Source organism: Lactuca sativa, chromosome 3, assembly GCF_002870075.4.
Source record: "Lactuca sativa cultivar Salinas chromosome 3, Lsat_Salinas_v11, whole genome shotgun sequence".
Lineage (NCBI taxonomy): Eukaryota > Viridiplantae > Streptophyta > Magnoliopsida > Asterales > Asteraceae > Lactuca > Lactuca sativa.
The window spans coordinates 39,951,097-39,970,424 of NC_056625.2; positions in this window are offsets into that span (position 1 = coordinate 39,951,097).

Sequence of the window (19,328 nt, forward strand, 5' to 3'; positions counted from 1 at the left end):
TACTGGGGTGGAGTACGACAAGTGTTGATGGATGAGGCTCATAAGTCTCGGTTTTCTATCCACCCAGGGGCGACGAAGATGTATCGAGATCTTCGACCTGATTATTGGTGGCCCTGCATGAAGCGGGACGTCGCCTGGAACGTCGAGAGATGCCTGACCTGCCGGAAGGTCAAGGCGGAGCACCAGAGACCTCACGGCAGGATGCAGCCGTTAGACATTCCCGTGTGGAAATGGGAGGACATCACCATGGATTTTGTCACCAAGCTTCCCAGGACCGCACGAGGAGTGGATTCGATATGGGTAGTAGTGGATCGGTTGACGAAGAGTGCCCATTTTATTCCGATCCAGGAAGGGCAGAGGCAAGACCGGGAACCTGGTAGGGCATGTTTGGTCTCGTATCTGTGATGAGTATTTTGATTGTGGTTGTGGTATATTTTTTTTCCAGCATGGTGACATTGCGAGAGAGACCAGCGGGCGGATCAGGCGCCGGAGAGGGATCAGCCTCGGGTTCAGGGACCGAGCAGCTCGAGGAGCGGATGAGGGAGTTGATATCAGCTGAGGTTACGCGCAGTATTCTAGCTCAGACTCCTGTGATCTTTGGCACGGTCAAGGAGGGCATACTGGAGATCTTGGAGGAGAGGCTGGGAGCCTTCCGTACTGAGATGATGGCATTGATGGGGGCGCGTACCTTGACATTTCGAGAGTTCAGAGCCTGCGGGGCACCAGATTATCATGGGGCTAGGGACCCCATTGCTAGCAGCAGATGGTTGGCTGATGTTGCCAACGCTTTTCGTACAAGCAAGTGTCCCGAGGGGGACAAGGTTAGACTCGCCTCCTGTCTTCTGAAGGACAGAGCGAGGGATTGGTGGGAGGAGATTGGTCATGCTTTGGGGGATGATGCCGCGTTGGACGCGATGACTTGGAGCGATTTCTCGGCCAGGTTCAGGGCGGAGTTTTCGCCGATTATTGAGGTGCAGCAGCTGGCACGAGAGTTTCAGGATTTGACGCAGACTACTGAGACTGTGGCGGAGATCACCGCCAAGTTCAGGGAGAGGGCTCTTCTTGTACCGCAGTATGTAGCGGATGAGGAGATGAAGAAGGCTCGGTACCACGAGATGTTGAGGGACGACATCAGGGAGTTCGTGAGTAGGTCCAGCTGTAAGACGCTGGAAGATATGATTTCTCGGGCTAGGGAAAGGGAAATTGATTTGGAGCAGATCCGGAAGAGGAAGCCGGATGAGGTTCAGGTATCAGCGGGTTCGGGCAAAAGGCCCAAGGGATCGGATTCGAGATCGAGGGATCGTCAGGACCGCAGTCGATGCGGAAAGTGTGGCAGGGCGCACGGGGGCGCGTGCAGGAGTGGTAGCGGTGGTGAGTCTGGCTGCTTCAAGTGCGGTCGGACTGGTCATTTTAGCAGGGATTGTACTGTTACCGCCGCGCAGGGATCAGACATGATATGTTTTCATTGCAACCAGCGGGGCCACAAGAAGGCCCAGTGCCCCAGTTTGTCTTCAGCAGGACGGGTGATGGCACCCGCCCCTGCAACCTTGAGGATCGCAGATGGCCGTCGGGGCCGGGTAGAGGCACCTGCAGCAGGGAGCAGGGCTTTCCAGATGACGACTTTGGAGACGCGAGCATCGCCGGATGTTGCAGGTATGCAATTTCCATTTTCAGTTCTTTTATTTTGTGCATAATTTCATTGTTATGGTTCTGCATCATTATCGGTATGAGTATTTTATTTTGATTGGTTGATTGTGATCGAGTTATATGCCATTTGCATACCTTGGATATTTGTATGGAAGTTAGAGGGGAATGTGCTCTATTGAAGAAGGGTTCGAAGGATGCAGTATCTGTAGCATGATTGGGAGGGATTTGGTTCGTTTCGTTAGTTCTGAGTGGTGCAGTGATTGTGATGGATTGGCTAAAACCCTAGCTATGGCGGGCTTGGATTCCTCAGTGGGTGAGTTATGGAATGGTAGCAAGGATCGGGATTTCTTTGAATGATGAGCAGCAAGGGATAAGCAGGATCGAAGTGGGGGAGAATCCTCCGGGTGTGCCCGGAAAAGAGCACGCAGACCCAGAACGAGTACGTGACCTCCGAGAGGGAAGAGAAGTAGTTCAACGTTTGATGGATTGAGGATTCCAGGGTTGGGAGTTTGAGAAACTCCATATCAGCTAGCGCGTGGGATGGTATGGTTGGTTATGATTGAGAATTCAGATTGTGGATCGCCTGAAGGACTCGCGGGAGTCGGAATAAGGATCTTGAGAAGTCGATGGCACGTGGGTGCCTTCGTATTAGCAGTCAGTGGTAGGGATGTAAGACTACGGGTAAGCCGTAGCATTCCTTAGTAGTTTCGTTAGCAGGAGTCGGGGCGAGGCCCTTATCTCCTAGTGATCAGGTAGGGATCAGGAATGGGTAGTGGATGAGAGTAGTAGGGAGTTGCCTGTATAGCTCTAGAAAGGTGAGACCTTGGGAGAGGCCGCTCCAGGATATAGTTGGGTGAGACCCGTGGGCGAGGCCCGTATGAGATTAGCGGTGCAGGTGAGACCTGGGAGCAGGGTTGCTCAGTAGTATGGGTGGGTGAGACCCGAGGGCGAGGCCCGTGAGTTTGGCAGCGCAGGTGGGACCTGGTAGGGACCCTAGTGTCAAGTTAGGGGATCGGGGATCCCGAGTTTGTAGTGCCTGGATGGCAGGATCGATTGAGCAGTTATAGATAGTCGAGGTTTCCTCGGTAGTCGCTGAGAACGACCAGGGATGGTGTTGGGTTTAGCTACCGGTGGGAGTCGGTAATCCAGTCATTGATAGGTTGGTAGGGACCAGGGCGGTCCCGGTTATCAGGAAGTCAGTCGAGGAATAATAGGATTGCCAGTCGGTGGCAGTGCGAGTATGCAGCGTATGGTGGACTTCAGTTAGTTGAGTCGAGGGGTGCTCGACACCAAGTGTTGGCAGGAAGGAGTGTCAGTGAGTGCTGACGGTGGTGACCCGTTCTGGGAATAGCGGGGAGGTGATGGAGTTAGTGAAGGATAGGACCTTCACAGTGTCAAAGGAAAAGTCAGTTATGAGGCTTTGCCTTGGGAATGCAGGGATTTGCGCAAGGAAAGAAGTGGAGAACCTCTGCGGGTTCAGTGCAGTATTGGTGAAAGACCAGCGCAGGTAGGCGGCTGATGTTGGGTATTGGAGGCAGACCGTTGGCGGTGGGCCATGGTTAACTTCGAGGACGAAGTTCAGTTTAAGTGGGGGAGAGTTGTAACACCCAAAATTTTGAAAGCCAAGAAAGTAAAGGAAACCCTAAATTTAAGAGGGACTCGACGAGTCAAGGAAGGACTCGGCGAGTCGGAGCGGGATCCGGGTCGACAAGGAAGTGACCAACTCGACGAGTCGGCCAAGGTGACTCGGTGAGTCTGGTCTGTGCGAGGAAAACCCTAATTCTGGGAGTTGTATTCTATTTAAAGGGTGTTATGTCCCTCCCTCAGCCCCCATATCACTCCAGAGGACCTGTAAACCCTATAATACGTGTGAGCTTCCATTATTGAGAGAAATAGCTTTGGAGGAAGGATACTTTGGAGAGGAAACTTGAAGATCAAGAAGGTTGCTTCAAGGGAGAGGTGTGTGCTCGAGATCTACTTCAGTATTGTGTTCATCTTGGAGGTATTAAGCTGCCATTTTCCCTTCTTTGCATCTAGATCTATTTTGTCATGAGATTTGGGGGTTTTATGGTTGTTTGAGGCCCAAATCGGGTTAGGGGCTTAGATATGTTGTTGCCACTTCAGATCTATGGTTGGGGGAGTCCATTATGTCATAAAGCATCAGGAGATGAGTAGTTGGTAAAGCCCTTGTGTCCTTAAACCAAACCCTATTATGTTTTGAGCCTAGATCTCTTTGGTTATACGTAAAGTTTGCAACTTTACGTAGGGATGGAGTTTTGGAAGTATGGATCTATGGATTGGAGTCCCTGCATGACTCAAAAACCCTCTGCATGTTGAGAGATCTGAATGGACTCGGCGAGTCCTTTGAGTGGACTCGGCGAGTCCTTTGAGTGGACTCGGCGAGTACCATGAAGACGAGGAGGGACTCGACGAGTGGGAAGAACAGCTCGTCGAGTCGGATGAAGATGGGCATGAACTCGGCGAGTTGGATGAACAACTCGTCGAGTTGGATGAAGTTTGTCGTGTGCTCGGCGAGTCTGTTCTTAGACTCGGCGAGTCAGGTCGAGTGGTCCCAAACCCTTCGAGTTAAGACTCGAGTCAGCGAGTCGAGCCAGGACTCAGTGAGTTGGTCGGGACAGGAATCGAGAATCAGTAAACTCGGCGAGTCAGGGGCTGACTCGGCGAGTAGAGTCGCGAGTGGAAGGACTCTGGAATTATGAACTCGGCGAGTCAGTAGGGTGACTCGACGAGTAGGGTTGACCTGGAAGGTTGACTTTGACCAGGATGTTGACTTTGACCAGAGTTGACTTGGTTGACCTTTGAAGGTCAGTTAGACTAAGTGTTATGTTGATATTGGTAGCTCGGGGAGCTAGCAGAGCAGCAGTTCAGAGTTAGCGGTCAGGTAGCGGTCAAAGGGGTTAGCAGCAGCAGTCCAGCAATATCAGGTGAGTTTCCCTTTGTATGAATGGGTCTACGGCCACAATGCCGGCCCATGTAGTTATGAGTAGAAGTCCTGGGGGTTAGCCCTAGGCACAGTATGCTAGTATGATATTTGGACGAGGTCCAATGACAGAGGGCGGGTGCCCAAGGAGCGGTTTATGTGATAGTTTATACTTGTTGTCTGTGTGATACTTGTATGTGCCTGGTAGGGAGGTGAGAGAGGGCGAGGTCCCGTATCTCACCAGTAGCAGAGTGTGGATGGTGTTCCACATCTCAGTAGCAGCAGAGCAGGGGCGAGGCCCAAGTTAGGAGAGGAGTGAGAGTGGGCTGGGCTCGAACCTCACTATCAGCAGGAGTATGGACGAGGTTCCATGACTCATCAGTAGCAGAACTCGGGCGGGGCCCAGAGTTAGGCGAGGCCTTAGAGCAAGAGTTGTTAGTATATGTTTAGTTTATGTAATGTTATGTGATATGTTTACGTGCTATTATATGTTAGAGGGCGAGGCCCTGTGACAGGCGAGGCCTAAGTGAAACAGATCTGTATCCGAGCGAGGCTCGAAGCCAGGCGGGGCCTGGAGCGGCGAGGCCGCTGTATCGGGCGAGGCCCGAGGTAGGGGGCGAGGCCCCGGATAGCGGGCGTGGCCCAGTATGTGCAGTATGTGGTTTTGCATGGTATGTGGTAAGGTGGGGAACTCACTAAGCTTCGTGCTTACGGTTTTCAGTTTTGTTTTCAGGTACTTCCGGTAGCGGAGGGAGGAGCTCGGGGTGATCGCATGGCACACACCATAGACTAGTCAACCTGGGAATGTTTACTCTGATAATAAACATGTGTTTTGAAAACCTATACTCAGATTATGTTTTGGAATGATGTCCTTGGTTAAAGTAATGTTTTATTAAAAGAAATTTTTGGTCTTAAATTTTGGGATGTTACATTCTCATTGCAGGGGCTCTCAATCCCATGCACTCTCTCCACTCATCAAAATCACTGCCTCCGCTAAACAAGATCAACAACCCAGGGCCAGACCTTCCAATGCAATCACACTGCAACATACGTGATCCGCAAATCTCAAACTAATCCAGCAATACCAACAGAGTCTCCAGTATGACTGGACCGACTCTCATAACTCATACTAGCCACTCGAGGCTATATCTCTGTGGGTCCGTACACCCAACTCTGCGAACCCTCAGGTTCTAACTCTGGGAACCTTCCGGTTCCAGCTCTAGAAACATGCACAACATAATCCCGTGGGATTAATGCAGTACAACCAACACGTACCTCAAACGTACCAATACTCTGATTGCAAAATTCCGTTTACTTACTCAAGCTCGATCCCGACCTCCTCTCAGGCCTCCACAATCAAATGCCCTAGGTCTGTATCTCGCCCTGCATATCCAACACTCGCTCTCGTCGGCCTATACTTTGCGCTGACAAACCCTGCTGAATCCCGACAGCTAAGCACCCTCACATACTCATCGATCTCCCGGAGAATTTTCTAATTCTCCCCCACTAAAGCACTGACTAACTGCCACCGATCGTCATTAACGACCTCTCAGAACAATCCTGCACAAAGAGAACATTCACCCACTGACTGCTTCCCACAAGCGTAAGCAACCCCCAGCAAAACACATCTCCCCCCTGATCAATCCGCTCAAAAGAATCCGATCTTTCAATTATCCACTCCACAACTGCAGATGCTACCCGTCATTCAACCCAGTGCCGCATCTCCACTATCGACCCCCACGAACGATGACCAACGGAATTCCCAAGCAATAACCCATAACCAAACCCACAACCTGCCAAAGGTTGAATATCGCATCGAAAACCGCACAAAGTTACCGGCACTAAAACACCAGACTATAACCATACCAAACCATCAGGGAACAACGAATGCCAAAACAAAACCTGAAGCACCAATCCATAACCATGCCAATCCCGCGAAACAACGACTACCGCATCGAAATCCACACTACCCGCACAAACAATACGCCGCAAACAACGCAAGCTAATCAAGACATCAAGACAGCATCATACCCGCAGCTGCCTCCGGCACTGCTCCGTCTCCCTCTGCCGCAATCCGATAAGCACAACCCTGAGCCCTTGGGCTCTACTCCATCCTGTCCTCCTCCTGAACTCCTCAAGGTGGCCGGTGCTAGAGCCTGCACCGATCCTGCAAAAGCTGTGGACATTTGACCCTCAAATGTCCAACCTGCCGACACTGATAACAAATCCTGGAATCCCGAATTGGCACTGACTGCCGACAACCCCGTGCACCATGCCCCTCCTTTCCGCACTCGCGGCATGCACCATTGGGCCAACAAGCTCCGGTGCCATCTCTCTCACACTTCCCACAAGTGTGACCGCTCCGATCCCCCATTTCAACGTCTACGGTCCTGAACCGTTTCGGCGCCGACTGCGACTGCATCGGGGCCTGTCCCAGCTCACGCAACTGCAACTTAACCTCTAACTCACGCCACATGGCGGCCTTCTGCAACTCCAACAGGGGCTCGCACCTCCGCGCAGACACGAACTGTCTGATACCCCCTTGAGCTTACTCGAATATCGGGCATCTGAGCCTGCTCCGAAGCGAACTCAGGGCGAAACATCGCCCTCTCAATAAACATCCCGGTGATCTCAATCACCGACTCCAAATCCTGCTTCAGTTCAAGGAATTCCCGAGCCAATCTCTCCTTTTCATCTCGCGGAACATAGCGAGTACTGAACATCCCTCTGAATTGATCCCATGAAACCGCAGCCCTCTGCGCATCGGAAAATGACCTCGTGGTCAATCTCCACCAACCCTTCGCCCCGAGCCTCAACAGGTTCAGAGCACACCCCACCCTCTGATCAGCAGGGCATAAACTCGTGGAGAAACACCCCTCCATGTCTGATAACCATCTCATAGCAACAATCGAGTCCTGAACTCCATCGAATGTGGGAGGCTTCGCATAATAGAAGTCCCGATACCGAAAACCCCGACTAGTCCCTTTCTTAGCCGTTGCTACAGCCGCTGTAACCGCCGCGGCAGCCGTCTCTGCGAAAGCCGCATATCGCTCATCAAACTACTTCAATCATAGTGGTCCTGATCGACCCAAACAATTCTGGCGACTCAACCCGCAACAATGCAGCAACCTCATCACGCCGGATCTCGCGGATCCTCGCATCCCGCTCGCTCGTGCTCGTCCGATCGATAACCGGATAACAAGATAGCCACAAGCATCATCCACTACGAACCATGGTACTCATCCCATGACATCCTTCCTCAACATGCTTCGGTGTATGGTACCTGAACCATAGCACCATTCCTCAACCTGCTCCAATGTATAGCACTCGAACCACAACATCTATCTCAATCTGTTCCGATGTATGGTGCCCTGACCATAACATCACTCTGTATCCGCTCCGATGTATGGTATCCGAACCATAACATCACCCCTCAATCTGTTCCTTAGGACCTTCAGAATGCCCCATGTATCAAGTATGGGTCCTCTGCTTTCAGTAGTACGGGCCCATACTACCTGCCACATCTACCCATACTTTCCACACGGACCATTCCAGAGTCCCTAAGTAGCTGATAAACCTGCTCTTTCACCAATCTCATCGCGCGTGCTCGCTTTCCAGCGAAATCCTCTACTCTACCAGCGCACTCATCTGGCTAGGTTTACTCCCTAGTCCCTTCCGCTGTCCTCCCACTTCTTTGCTATCAGCTGCTGAAGAGTTCCCAATGATGCCAGCCCTCTACCTCCTGAGTATCGTCATACTCACTTGGTAGCTGACTCCCATCATCGATAACTCCACAAAGCACAAAGCAAGCAGCATTCGAGCATTGAAGCATACATAGGACTCCCCATCTGTGGTAGCTCCACCTTCTCGGCTCATCCTCGGAAGTACCTCTGTACTCCGTAGCTTTACCCCTTGTGCGTTCTAACTAGATACTCTCACTCATCACATACACATAAAAGCATAACGCACATATAACAGCAAACCCTAGACTAAGGCATCACAAATCAGGCCACTCTAGTCCTAAGATGTGAAGTACCTAGCCTGTCTCTAGCATGCAATAATGTCTCATAAAGTGCATAATAGATATTTCATAATACAAAAGTAAGGGTATTTTGGGAAATCACCGTTTGGCTCTGGCTGATTGTACACACTGCTCTTTCTTGCTTTCTCTTTGAACTCTTATTCACTTTTAGAAAACCATTTATTTGGAAAACTTTTTCTTACTTCCTCAGTTTGAGTCCAGATTTACCCATAGGCGCGTCCGAATCCCTCAAACCAAGGCTCTGATACCAATTTGTAACACCGTGATTTCCAAAAACAAAATTTTCATTTAACAATCAATTTAATATTAAAAACACTTGTTTAAAATCTTATTTACATTCGACTTTCCAAAACATAGTTTCTTTTTCATCATAATAGAAGACCAAGATCCTCCAAAACATAACTCTTTCTTCGGTGTGTACAATCGAACCGTTGCCATCCCGCGTTACTGTAAGAACCTGAAACAACATAACATAAACAACGTAAGCACGAAGCTTAGTGAGTTCCCCAATATACCTTACGCACATACGCCTTCCGGCCCGGATCTTTCGATCCACATAATATCGCCTTCCGGCCCGGATCTTTCGATCCACATAATATCGCCTTCCGGCCCGGATCTTTCGATCCACATAACATCGCCTTCCGGCCCGACCTTCCGGTCCATGTGTCTCAGGGGACTTCCGTCCCTGCTGGGTAAACCTTCCGGCCTTACCCACGCCGACCTTCCGGTCCATCACACATATATAACACATAATACAAATACTCTAACACATAAAGCACATATATCATATATCATACCTGACCTTTCTGTCACATAATACATTGCCTTCCGGCCCATATATAAGCATGTATATCACGCGTAGCAACTAACTTTCCATTCATAGCATATAAACATAACACACAACATACTTGACCTTCCGGTCACACAATCATACCCTTCCGGGTGAGGTATAGTGAGAAGACTCACCTCGCGGTCACTAGAAGATAGCAACTCCTAAAATCCCTTGCACTTGATCCTCCGAGCTGCAAGCTCCCTGTAACATCATATATCCCTTATTTAATACTTCTATCTTCCACGATAACTGACCCTAAGAATCACACCAGTCAACTCTGGTCAACAGTCCAATGTCAGCTCGACTGGACTCGGCGAGTTCCCTGGCGACTCGGCGAGTCTGGTCGTCCTTCAATCCTCTGAGATTCCCTTTCTACTCGTCGAGTATCCTCTTTGACTCGACGAGTCACTCCTGGAAGAATCGCGGGGCCACCCCGACTCCACTCGCCGAGTCTGAAGAACAACTCGGCGAGTCCCAGTGAATCTTCAAGCTACTCGCCGAGTCTGATCATCCGACTCGGCGAGTCCACGCCATGCAGTCGATCCAACTGCTTCCTGAGATACGTTTTTCCCGAGATACACACTCATGGGACTTCTGGACCTCTAATCATCCTATTACTAAGGTAGAAACCTTTGCATAACAACATAATAATCCATCAAATCTCCAAATGGGTTTCATAAACCCTAAATTCGTGTACACATCAAAATAACAGGAATGATCCGAAACCTTACCTGAAAACATACTCTCTGCGTCCCCAAACCTCAGAACTCGACCCCCTTGCTCTTCCTTTGGCCGAAATCCTTCCTCTTCTTGCACCACAATTCCTTCAAAGTCAATAATGGCCTCCAAGTTTTGCTCCAAATGCCACAGTCGTCTAGGGTTCTCCACAATCGGCCAAAAAGACGTGAAATGACGACATAACAACTCTTAAATACGACCCAATACGAAACGGCTAGGGTTTCTGCTGAACAGCGTCGACTCGCCGAGTCCATACCTGGACTCGTCGAGTCCAGTCGCGAACCCGCGACCAACTCTGCGATCCTACTCGGCGAGTCTGGCTCCAACTCGCCGAGTCTCCCCTTTAAAATACCCCAAAATGCAATTTAACCATACTTGAGATTTTGGGCTGTTACATTTATAAGAGGGACTCGGCGAGTTCATAGCCTGACTCGCCGAGTAGGGTCGGGTTTTCGAGCACGTGTTAGCTGGCGACTCGGCGAGTCGATATTCTGGACTCGGAGAGTCTGTCCGTCTGGGAGAAACCCTAAATCCCCGGGTTGCCCACTATTTAAGCCACCTTATAGCCTCCAATCTCGCCTCCTTCACCCTCTAAAGCTGTGAGAAAACCCTAATTCGTTCTTGAGTGATTCTAAGTGATTTTGTGTGCTATTGTGAAGGCTTGAAGAAGGAGAAGAAGAAAGGAGCAAGGAAAAGGATTGTAGAGCAGAGATTCAAGGGAAAGCAAGAGCTCTTTGAGGTATTCTTCAGTTTTCCTTCTCTTTTATGCCTTAAAACCCTTTCTAGATCTTGTTAATGCCTTTCTCAAAGCCTTATGTTGATATGGAAGCTCTCTTATGCCGAGATAACCTTAGATCTGCTCATTTAGGAGTTGTAGAGCCCAGATCTATTGCCTTTATGGAGTTATTCTACATATTAACCCTAGATCTACCCCTTTTAAGCATCCTTTAGCCTTTATTCCCTTGTTCATGTGTTTGTACACGTAAAGTTGGAAACTTTACGTGGTAAATCAGCTTATTGGACTCAGATCTATCATTTGTATGTATTGGATTCGAGCAGAATCGAGTGTAGAATAGTTGCATGGCGGTGACTCGGCAAGTCGAGTCGCGAGTCCCCGATTTCTTTCTTTTGAGCGATGTCGAGTGGGCCCAGTGAGTAGTGGAGTGGACTCAGCGAGTTTGAGGGTAGACTCAGTAATGGAGGGACTCGGCGAGTTGTTCATACAACTCGACGAGTCCAAGGCAATCTTCTTAAGCTCAAGAACAACTCGTCGAGTCCAAGGCAATCTTCTTAAGCTCAAGAACAACTCGTCGAGTTGTTCATATGACTCGGCGAGTCGGATGAAGATTGTCTGAGTTCTTGGATCGAATGAGTACTCGTCGAGTCGATGCCATACTCGACGAGTAGCAGCGAGTAGGGTCGAGGAGTGAGAATAGGGACTCGGCGAGTTGGCGGCCCAACTCGGCGAGTCAGGTCAACTGTGGGTTGACTTTGACCGAGAGTTGACTTTGACCGAGAGTTGACTTTGACCAAGGGTAAAAGAGTCATTTTACCCAGTGCAGTGTTTAGTATTTGATTGAGTGTGTTTATGGACTTGTAGCCGGGGAGATACTGGAGCAGCAGCAGTTAGCCCTCAGAGCTATTCACTCAGCAGCCAGTTCACGAGGTGAGTTCCCTTTCAGTAGGAACGGGTCTAAGGCCACAATGCCGGCCCGTTTAGCTAGCAGTAGTATCCGGATTTTTATCCGATGCAGTAGTTAGCATGTTTGATGCCTTCGTGGCTCAAACAGGATTATGTGTGTTCATGTTAAGTGATACGTTCATGTTATGATCAGTCAGCTTCGGACTCCGGTCCGATGTCAGCTTCGGACTTCGGTTCGATGTCAGCTTCGGACTTCGGTTCGATGTAGGGGACAAGGTCCCAGTCAGCTTCGGACTTCGGTCAGATGTGAGCTTCGGATTTCGGTCTGATGTAGGGGACAAGGTCCCAGTCAGTCAGCTTCGGACTTCGGTCCGATGGAGGGGGCAAGGCCCCAGTATGTGCTTGATATATTATTGTCTGGTATGTGGTATTTGGGGGAGCTCACTAAGCTTCGTGCTTACAGTTTCAGTTTTGGTTTCAGGTACTTCCGCTAGCAGAGGGAAGAGCTCGGGTTGATGGCATCGCACACACCACAGCTTCAGCTTTTATCCTGGGAGTTGATTTTAGTTCTTGATTTTTATATGACATGGATATGATACAGTTTTCCGCACAGTGTTTTATTATTATTTTGAGATACATCATGTATGGTTTTATGATATGACACTCAGATTATGGTTTTTGGTTATGTTGAAAAACGAAATTTTTGGGTCGTATTTTTGGGTCGTTTCAAGTTGGTATCAGAGCCCTGGTTTGAGGGATTCGGATGCACTTCCGGGTGTATCTAAACTCAAACTAAGGGAAAATAAAAAGATTTTTCTAAAAAGGAAAATGTTTTCTAAAAGAGTTTTGAAAGCACTTAGAAGGAAAGAAATTTTTAAACAAGATAAGGGTGTGGTGCATGCGACCAGCCGAGCTCAAGTAAGTACTCCCAAATTACCCATACAAGTTAATTGTTCAGTTTCAGTTTCAGTAGAACAACATGCTAGTATAGGACTAAGGATCTAGGAGGATGCCTTATGTACCTGTTTTATGTGTTACAGCTTTATGAGTATTGCATGCTAGTATTGAGTAGACAGCAGTAGGATAGCCTGTTTAGGTTATGACTGATAGTATGAGCTTAGCATTGTATGCTAGTACAGTTTCTCGTTTTAAGAATAGTTTTGCCTGAGTATGTTTCCTTTATCCGAATGCTGCTTGCTTCGTGCTTTGTGGGAGTTCTGAGTGATGAAAGTTAGCCATTAGGTGAACACGTCATACCACATGTGATCAGGGTTGAATAATCCCAGAGTGCTGGAACTGGCCCTATTGCGCAGCTCTTGTTTGAGTCCAACCGTTATAGGGACGGGTCTTTTACTTGAAGGATTATCTGATCTTCGTCACATGTGATGGTGTTCAGGTGGTGGCTAATTAGCATTATAAGGAGACCTTCAGCAGCTGAGGACTAGTTGAGTTAAGCCTGAGGTTTCCCTAGGGCAAGCCTAGGATGAGAGTAGCAGAGATCAGTAGTAGTAGAAGTGACTTGGTGGAGTCAAGGCAGTTCTTGAAGAAAGTACGGATAGATGTGGAAGGTAGTATGGGCCCGTACTACTGAAAGCAAAGGATCCGTACTCGAATCAAGAAAGGCTGAGACAAGACCAGGAAGCTAGTTGCAGTATCAATGATCTCTTGAGATATTTCGGTTTTTTGATGTAGTTGTGATATGTTTCAGAATGGTGGTTTTACGTTCGAGACCAGCAGCCGGCAGTGGGGGTGCCGGGGAGGGAGCAGGTTCAGGCTCGGGGGATGATCGCATCGATGAGCAGACCCGAGAGTTTCTTTCTTCGGAGATTACGCGCATCATTATAGAGCAGACTCCTGTGATCTTCGGTTCGATCAAGGAGGGGATTCTAGAGCTGATGGATGAGAGATTGGGCACCTTCCGTGCCGAGGTGGCGGCCATGATGGGGTCGCGCACCCTTACTTTCAAGGAGTTCAGGGCATGTGGAGCTCCGGACTATCATGGGGCGCGAGACCCCATAGCGAGCACCAGATGGTTGGCGGATGTGGCCAACGCTTTCCGTACTAGCAGATGTCCCGAGGGGGACAAGGTCAGATTGGCGTCCTGTCTTCTGAAGGACAGGGCACGGGATTGGTGGGAGGAGGTCGGACATGCCATTGGGGATGATGCAGCATTGGACGCCATGACCTGGGCTGATTTCTCTACCAGGTTCAGGGCGGAGTTTGCACCAGTCATTGAGGTGCAACAGCTAGCTAGGGAGTTTCAGGACCTCACCCAGACTACAAAGACAGTGGCGGAGATCACCGCCAAGTTCAGGGAGAGGGCTCTTCTCGTTCCTCAGTACGTAGCTGATGAGGAAATGAAGAAGGCCTGATATCATGAGATGTTGCAGAGCGATATTCGCCAGTTTGTGAGCCGGTCCAGCTGTAAAACGCTGGAAGATATGATTGCTAGGGCTCGGGAGAGGGAGATTGATCTCGAGATGGAGAAGAAGAGGAATCCGGAGGCGGTTTCGGGTTCAGGCGGTTCGGGAAAAAAGCCCAGGGTTTCAGATCACAGGTCCAGGGGACAGCCTAGCCACGGTCGATGTGGTAGGTGAGGGAAGATGCACGAAGGAGCGTGCAAGGTAGGGAGTTCCGGCTGCTACAAGTGCGGTCGGATTGGACAATTGAGTAGGGATTGTACGGCTCCTGCTACTGTCGTTGCAGCATTAGATCTGATTTGCTTTCAGTGCAATCAGAGGGGACATAAAAAGTCCCAGTGTCCGAGTTTAGCTGCAGCAGGGAAGGTGGCTGCACCTGCCCCTGCTACTTTGAGGATTACAGATGGCCGACAGGGCCGAGCTGATGCGCCAGTGGCGAAGAGTAGGGCTTTTCAGATGACAGCAGAGGAGGCGCGGGCGACTCCTGATGTGGTGACGGGTATGTATCTTCTCTTCATCTCTTATTTATTATCATTGATTGAATATTGCTTATGATTGTATGTTTTATTTAGGTTCGTTCTCTGTGAACGACATTTCGGCCTTGGTATTGTTCGATTCGGGGGCTACCCGATCATTTGTATCGCTTGCGCTTAGCAAGAGATTTAGTAGAGCTCCTAGGGAGCTGGATTGTCCATTAGAGGTTGAGATAGCAGATGATAGGACCGTGAGGGTCGGCAGAGTGCATAGAGGGTGTTCTCTTCAGTTATTTGATGAGCACTTTTCAGTGGATCTGGTACCTATTCCCCTGCGAGGGAATAAGGTTATTGTGGGCATGGATTGGCTAAGCCCCAATGGGGCGGTGATTGATTGTGAGCTTCAGCTAGTGAGGGTTCGCACTCCCAGTGGGGGAGAGTTAGTGATTCAGGGCGAGAGGCCACAGCGAGGACCGACCTTTTGTTCCGCCGCAAGGGCGAGGCGCTATGTTCAGCAGGGTTGCGCCGGTTTTGTAGCTTACATTTTGGATGCCCGGGAGAAGGGCAAGACGACAGTTGATGATGTTCCTATTGTTCGAGACTACCCGGACGTGTTTCCCGAGGATTTGCCGGGGATACCTCCTGAGAGACAGGTCGAGTTCAGGATCGACCTAATTCCTGGTGCGACTCCGATAGCCAAAGCACCGTATCGACTAGCTCCCCCTGAGATGCAGGAGTTGTCTACACAGCTGCAGGAGCTGTTAGACAAGGGTTTCATTAGGCCGAGCAGTTCACCTTGGGGAGCGCCGATCCTGTTTGTGAGGAAGAAGGATGGGTCGCATCGTATGTGTATAGATTATCGGGAGTTGAATAAGGTAACGGTGAAGAACCGTTACCCACTTCCGAGGATAGATGATTTGTTTGATCAGCTTCAGGGAGCGTCTTGGTTCTCCAAGATCGATCTACGCTCCGGTTATCATCAGATGCGGGTTAGAGATGAGGATGTACAGAAGACTGCTTTCAGGACCAGGTATGGTCATTATGAGTTTGTGGTGATGCCATTTGGGTTCACCAATGCTCCAGCCGCGTTTATGGATCTCATGAACCGCGTGTGTAGGCCGATGCTGGATCGGTCAGTGATAGTGTTCATAGATGATATCTTGGTATATTCCAAGACGCGGGAGCAGCACAAGGAGCACCTGCGGGAGGTGCTGGAGGCTTTGAGGAGGGAGAGACTTTTCGCAAAGTTCTCAAAATGTGAGTTCTGGTTGCGCGAGGTGCAGTTCCTTGGTCACCTCGTCAACCAGAAGGGTATTTTGGTAGATCCGGCCAAGATTGAGGCCGTGATGCAGTGGGAGGTCCCGAAGTCTCCATCTGAGATTCGGAGCTTCCTAGGGTTGGCAGGGTATTATCGGAGATTTATTCAGGATTTCTCCAAGATAGCAGTGCCGCTCACCCGACTGACCAAGAAGTCAGTGGTATTTCGTTGGGGTCCGGAGCAGCAGACAGCGTTCGAGACCCTCAGGCAGAGGTTGTGCGAGGCTCCGATCCTTACCTTGCCAGAGGGAGTAGAGGACTTCGTAGTCTATTGTGATGCCTCGATCACAGGTATGGGAGCAGTTTTGATGCAGCGAGGTCATGTGATAGCTTATGCCTCGAGACAGTTGAAGCCTCACGAGGCTAATTATCCTACCCATGATTTGGAGCTGGGGGCAGTTGTGTTTGCCCTCAAGATTTGGAGGCATTACCTTTATGGGGTCAGTTGTACTATTTACACGGATCACAAGAGTTTGAGGTACCTTATGGATCAGCCGAGTCTGAACATGAGGCAGAGGAGGTGGTTGGATGTGCTAAAGGATTACGATTGTGAGATCCTTTACCATCCAGGGAAGGCCAACGTGATGGCCGACGCCCTGAGCCGCAAAGTGTCGGCGGCCCCTATCAGAGATCTATGTTTGAGGATGACAGTGATCACTCCGTTGTTGGAGAGGATCAAGGAGGCTCAGGTGGAGGGCCTCAAGGAGGAGAGACAGAAGTGTGAGAGGATCGTGGGCCGAGTAGCCTCGTTTGATTATGATAGTCGTAGTTTGCTGACGCTTCACGGGAGAGTGTGGGTACCGTACTGGGGTGGAGTACGACAAGTGTTGATGGATGAGGCTCATAAGTCTCGGTTTTCTATCCACCCAGGGGCGACGAAGATGTATCGAGATCTTCGACCTGATTATTGGTGGCCCTGCATGAAGCGGGACGTCGCCTGGAACGTCGAGAGATGCCTGACCTGCCGGAAGGTCAAGGCGGAGCACCAGAGACCTCACGGCAGGATGCAGCCGTTAGACATTCCCGTGTGGAAATGGGAGGACATCACCATGGATTTTGTCACCAAGCTTCCCAGGACCGCACGAGGAGTGGATTCGATATGGGTAGTAGTGGATCGGTTGACGAAGAGTGCCCATTTTATTCCGATCCAGGAGAGAATATCGGCGGAAAAGTTAGCCGATATCTATGTGCGAGAGATTGTGGCACGTCATGGAGTGCCGGTATCGGTGGTGTCTGACCGAGATGTCCGTTTCACATCCAGGTTCTGGAAGCGGTTCCACGACGAGATGGGTACTCGTCTCCATTTCAGCACCGCTTTCCACCCTCAGACAGACGGGCAGAGCGAGAGGACGATTCAAACTCTCGAGGACATGCTTAGGGCATGTGTCATAGATTTCGGTGGCAGTTGGGATACGTATCTTCCATTAGTGGAATTCTCGTATAACAACAGTTATCATGCGAGCATTGATCGACCTCCCTTTGAGATGTTGTATGGGAGGAAGTGTAGGACCCCGATTTGTTGGGGCGAGGTCGGTCAGCAGGTCATCGGGAGCACGGAGGTGGTGCTCAAGACGACTGAGTTGATCCAGCAGGTCCGTAGTAGACTGCAGACTGCTCAGAGTCGACAGAAGAGCTACGCCGATAGGAGGCGTTCGGACTTGGAGTTCCAGGTGGGGGATATGGTCCTTCTGAAGGTCTCACCTTGGAAGGGTGTCATCAGGTTCCGGAAGAGGGGCAAGTTGGGCCCCAGATTTATTGGTCCTTTCAGGGTTTTGGCCCGGGTGGGTCGGGTTGCTTATCGGTTAGATCTTCCTGAGGAGCTTAGTCAGATCCACAACACTTTCCATGTGTCTCAGTTGAGGAAGTGTCTGGTGGATGAGTCAGCAGTCGTTCCCCTAGAGGATATTCAGGTTGATAGTAGCCTGAATTATATTGAGAGGCCGGTCGCGATTCTGGACCGGAAGACCAAGACCTTGAGGAACAAGGTAATTCAGTTAGTGAAGGTGCATTGGCAGCACCGGAAGGGATCAGAATGGACGTGGGAGGCTGAGGAGGAGATGGGGGAGCACTACCCAGAGATATTTGCAGATTCAGCCATAGCAGACTTCGAGGACGAAGTCTGAGATAAGTGGGGGAGAATTGTAACGACCCGTCTCTGGTATGATAATTCCTTGGTATTTATTTTGAAGTTTTATAAGAGGGACTCGGCGATTTCATAGCCTGACTCGCCGAGTAGGGTCGGGTTTTCGAGCACGTGTTAGCTGGCGACTCGGCGAGTCTGTCCGTCTGGGAGAAACCCTAAATCCCCGGGTTACCCACTATTTAAGCCACCTTATAGCCCCCAATCTCGCCTCCTTCACCCTCTAAAGCTGTGAGAAAACCCTAATTCGTTCTTGAGTGATTCTAAGTGATTTTGTGTGCTATTGTGAAGGCTTGAAGAAGGAGAAGAAGAAAGGAGCAAGGAAAAGGATTGTAGAGCAGAGATTCAAGGGAAAGCAAGAGCTCTTTGAGGTATTCTTCAGTTTTCCTTCTCTTTTATGCCTTAAAACCCTTTCTAGATCTTGTTAATGCCTTTCTCAAAGCCTTATGTTGATATGGAAGCTCTCTTATGCCGAGATAACCTTAGATCTGCTCATTTAGGAGTTGTAGAGCCTAGATCTATTGCCTTTATGGAGTTATTCTACATATTAACCCTAGATCTACCCCTTTTAAGCATCCTTTAGCCTTTATTCCCTTGTTCATGTGTTTGTACACGTAAAGTTGGAAACTTTACGTGGTAAATCAGCTTATTGGACTCAGATCTATCATTTGTATGTATTGGATTCGAGCAGAATCGAGTGTAGAATAGTTGCATGGCGGTGACTCGACGAGTCGGAAGAACGACTCGGCGAGTCGAGTCGCGAGTCCCCGATTTCTTTCTTTTGAGCGATGTCGAGTGGGCCCAGTGAGTAGTGGAGTGGACTCAACGAGTTTGAGGGTAGACTCCGTAATGGAGGGACTCGGCGAGTTGTTCATACAACTCGACGAGTCCAAGGCAATCTTCTTAAGCTCAAGAACAACTCGTCGAGTTGTTCATATGACTCGGCGAGTCGGATGAAGATTGTCTGAGTTCTTGGATCGAATGAGTACTCGTCGAGTCGATGCCATACTCGACGAGTAGCAGCGCGTATGGTCGAGGAGTGAGAATAGGGACACGGCGAGTTGGCGGCCCAACTCGGCGAGTCAGGTCAACTGTGGGTTGACTTTGACCGAGAGTTGACTTTGACCGAGAGTTGA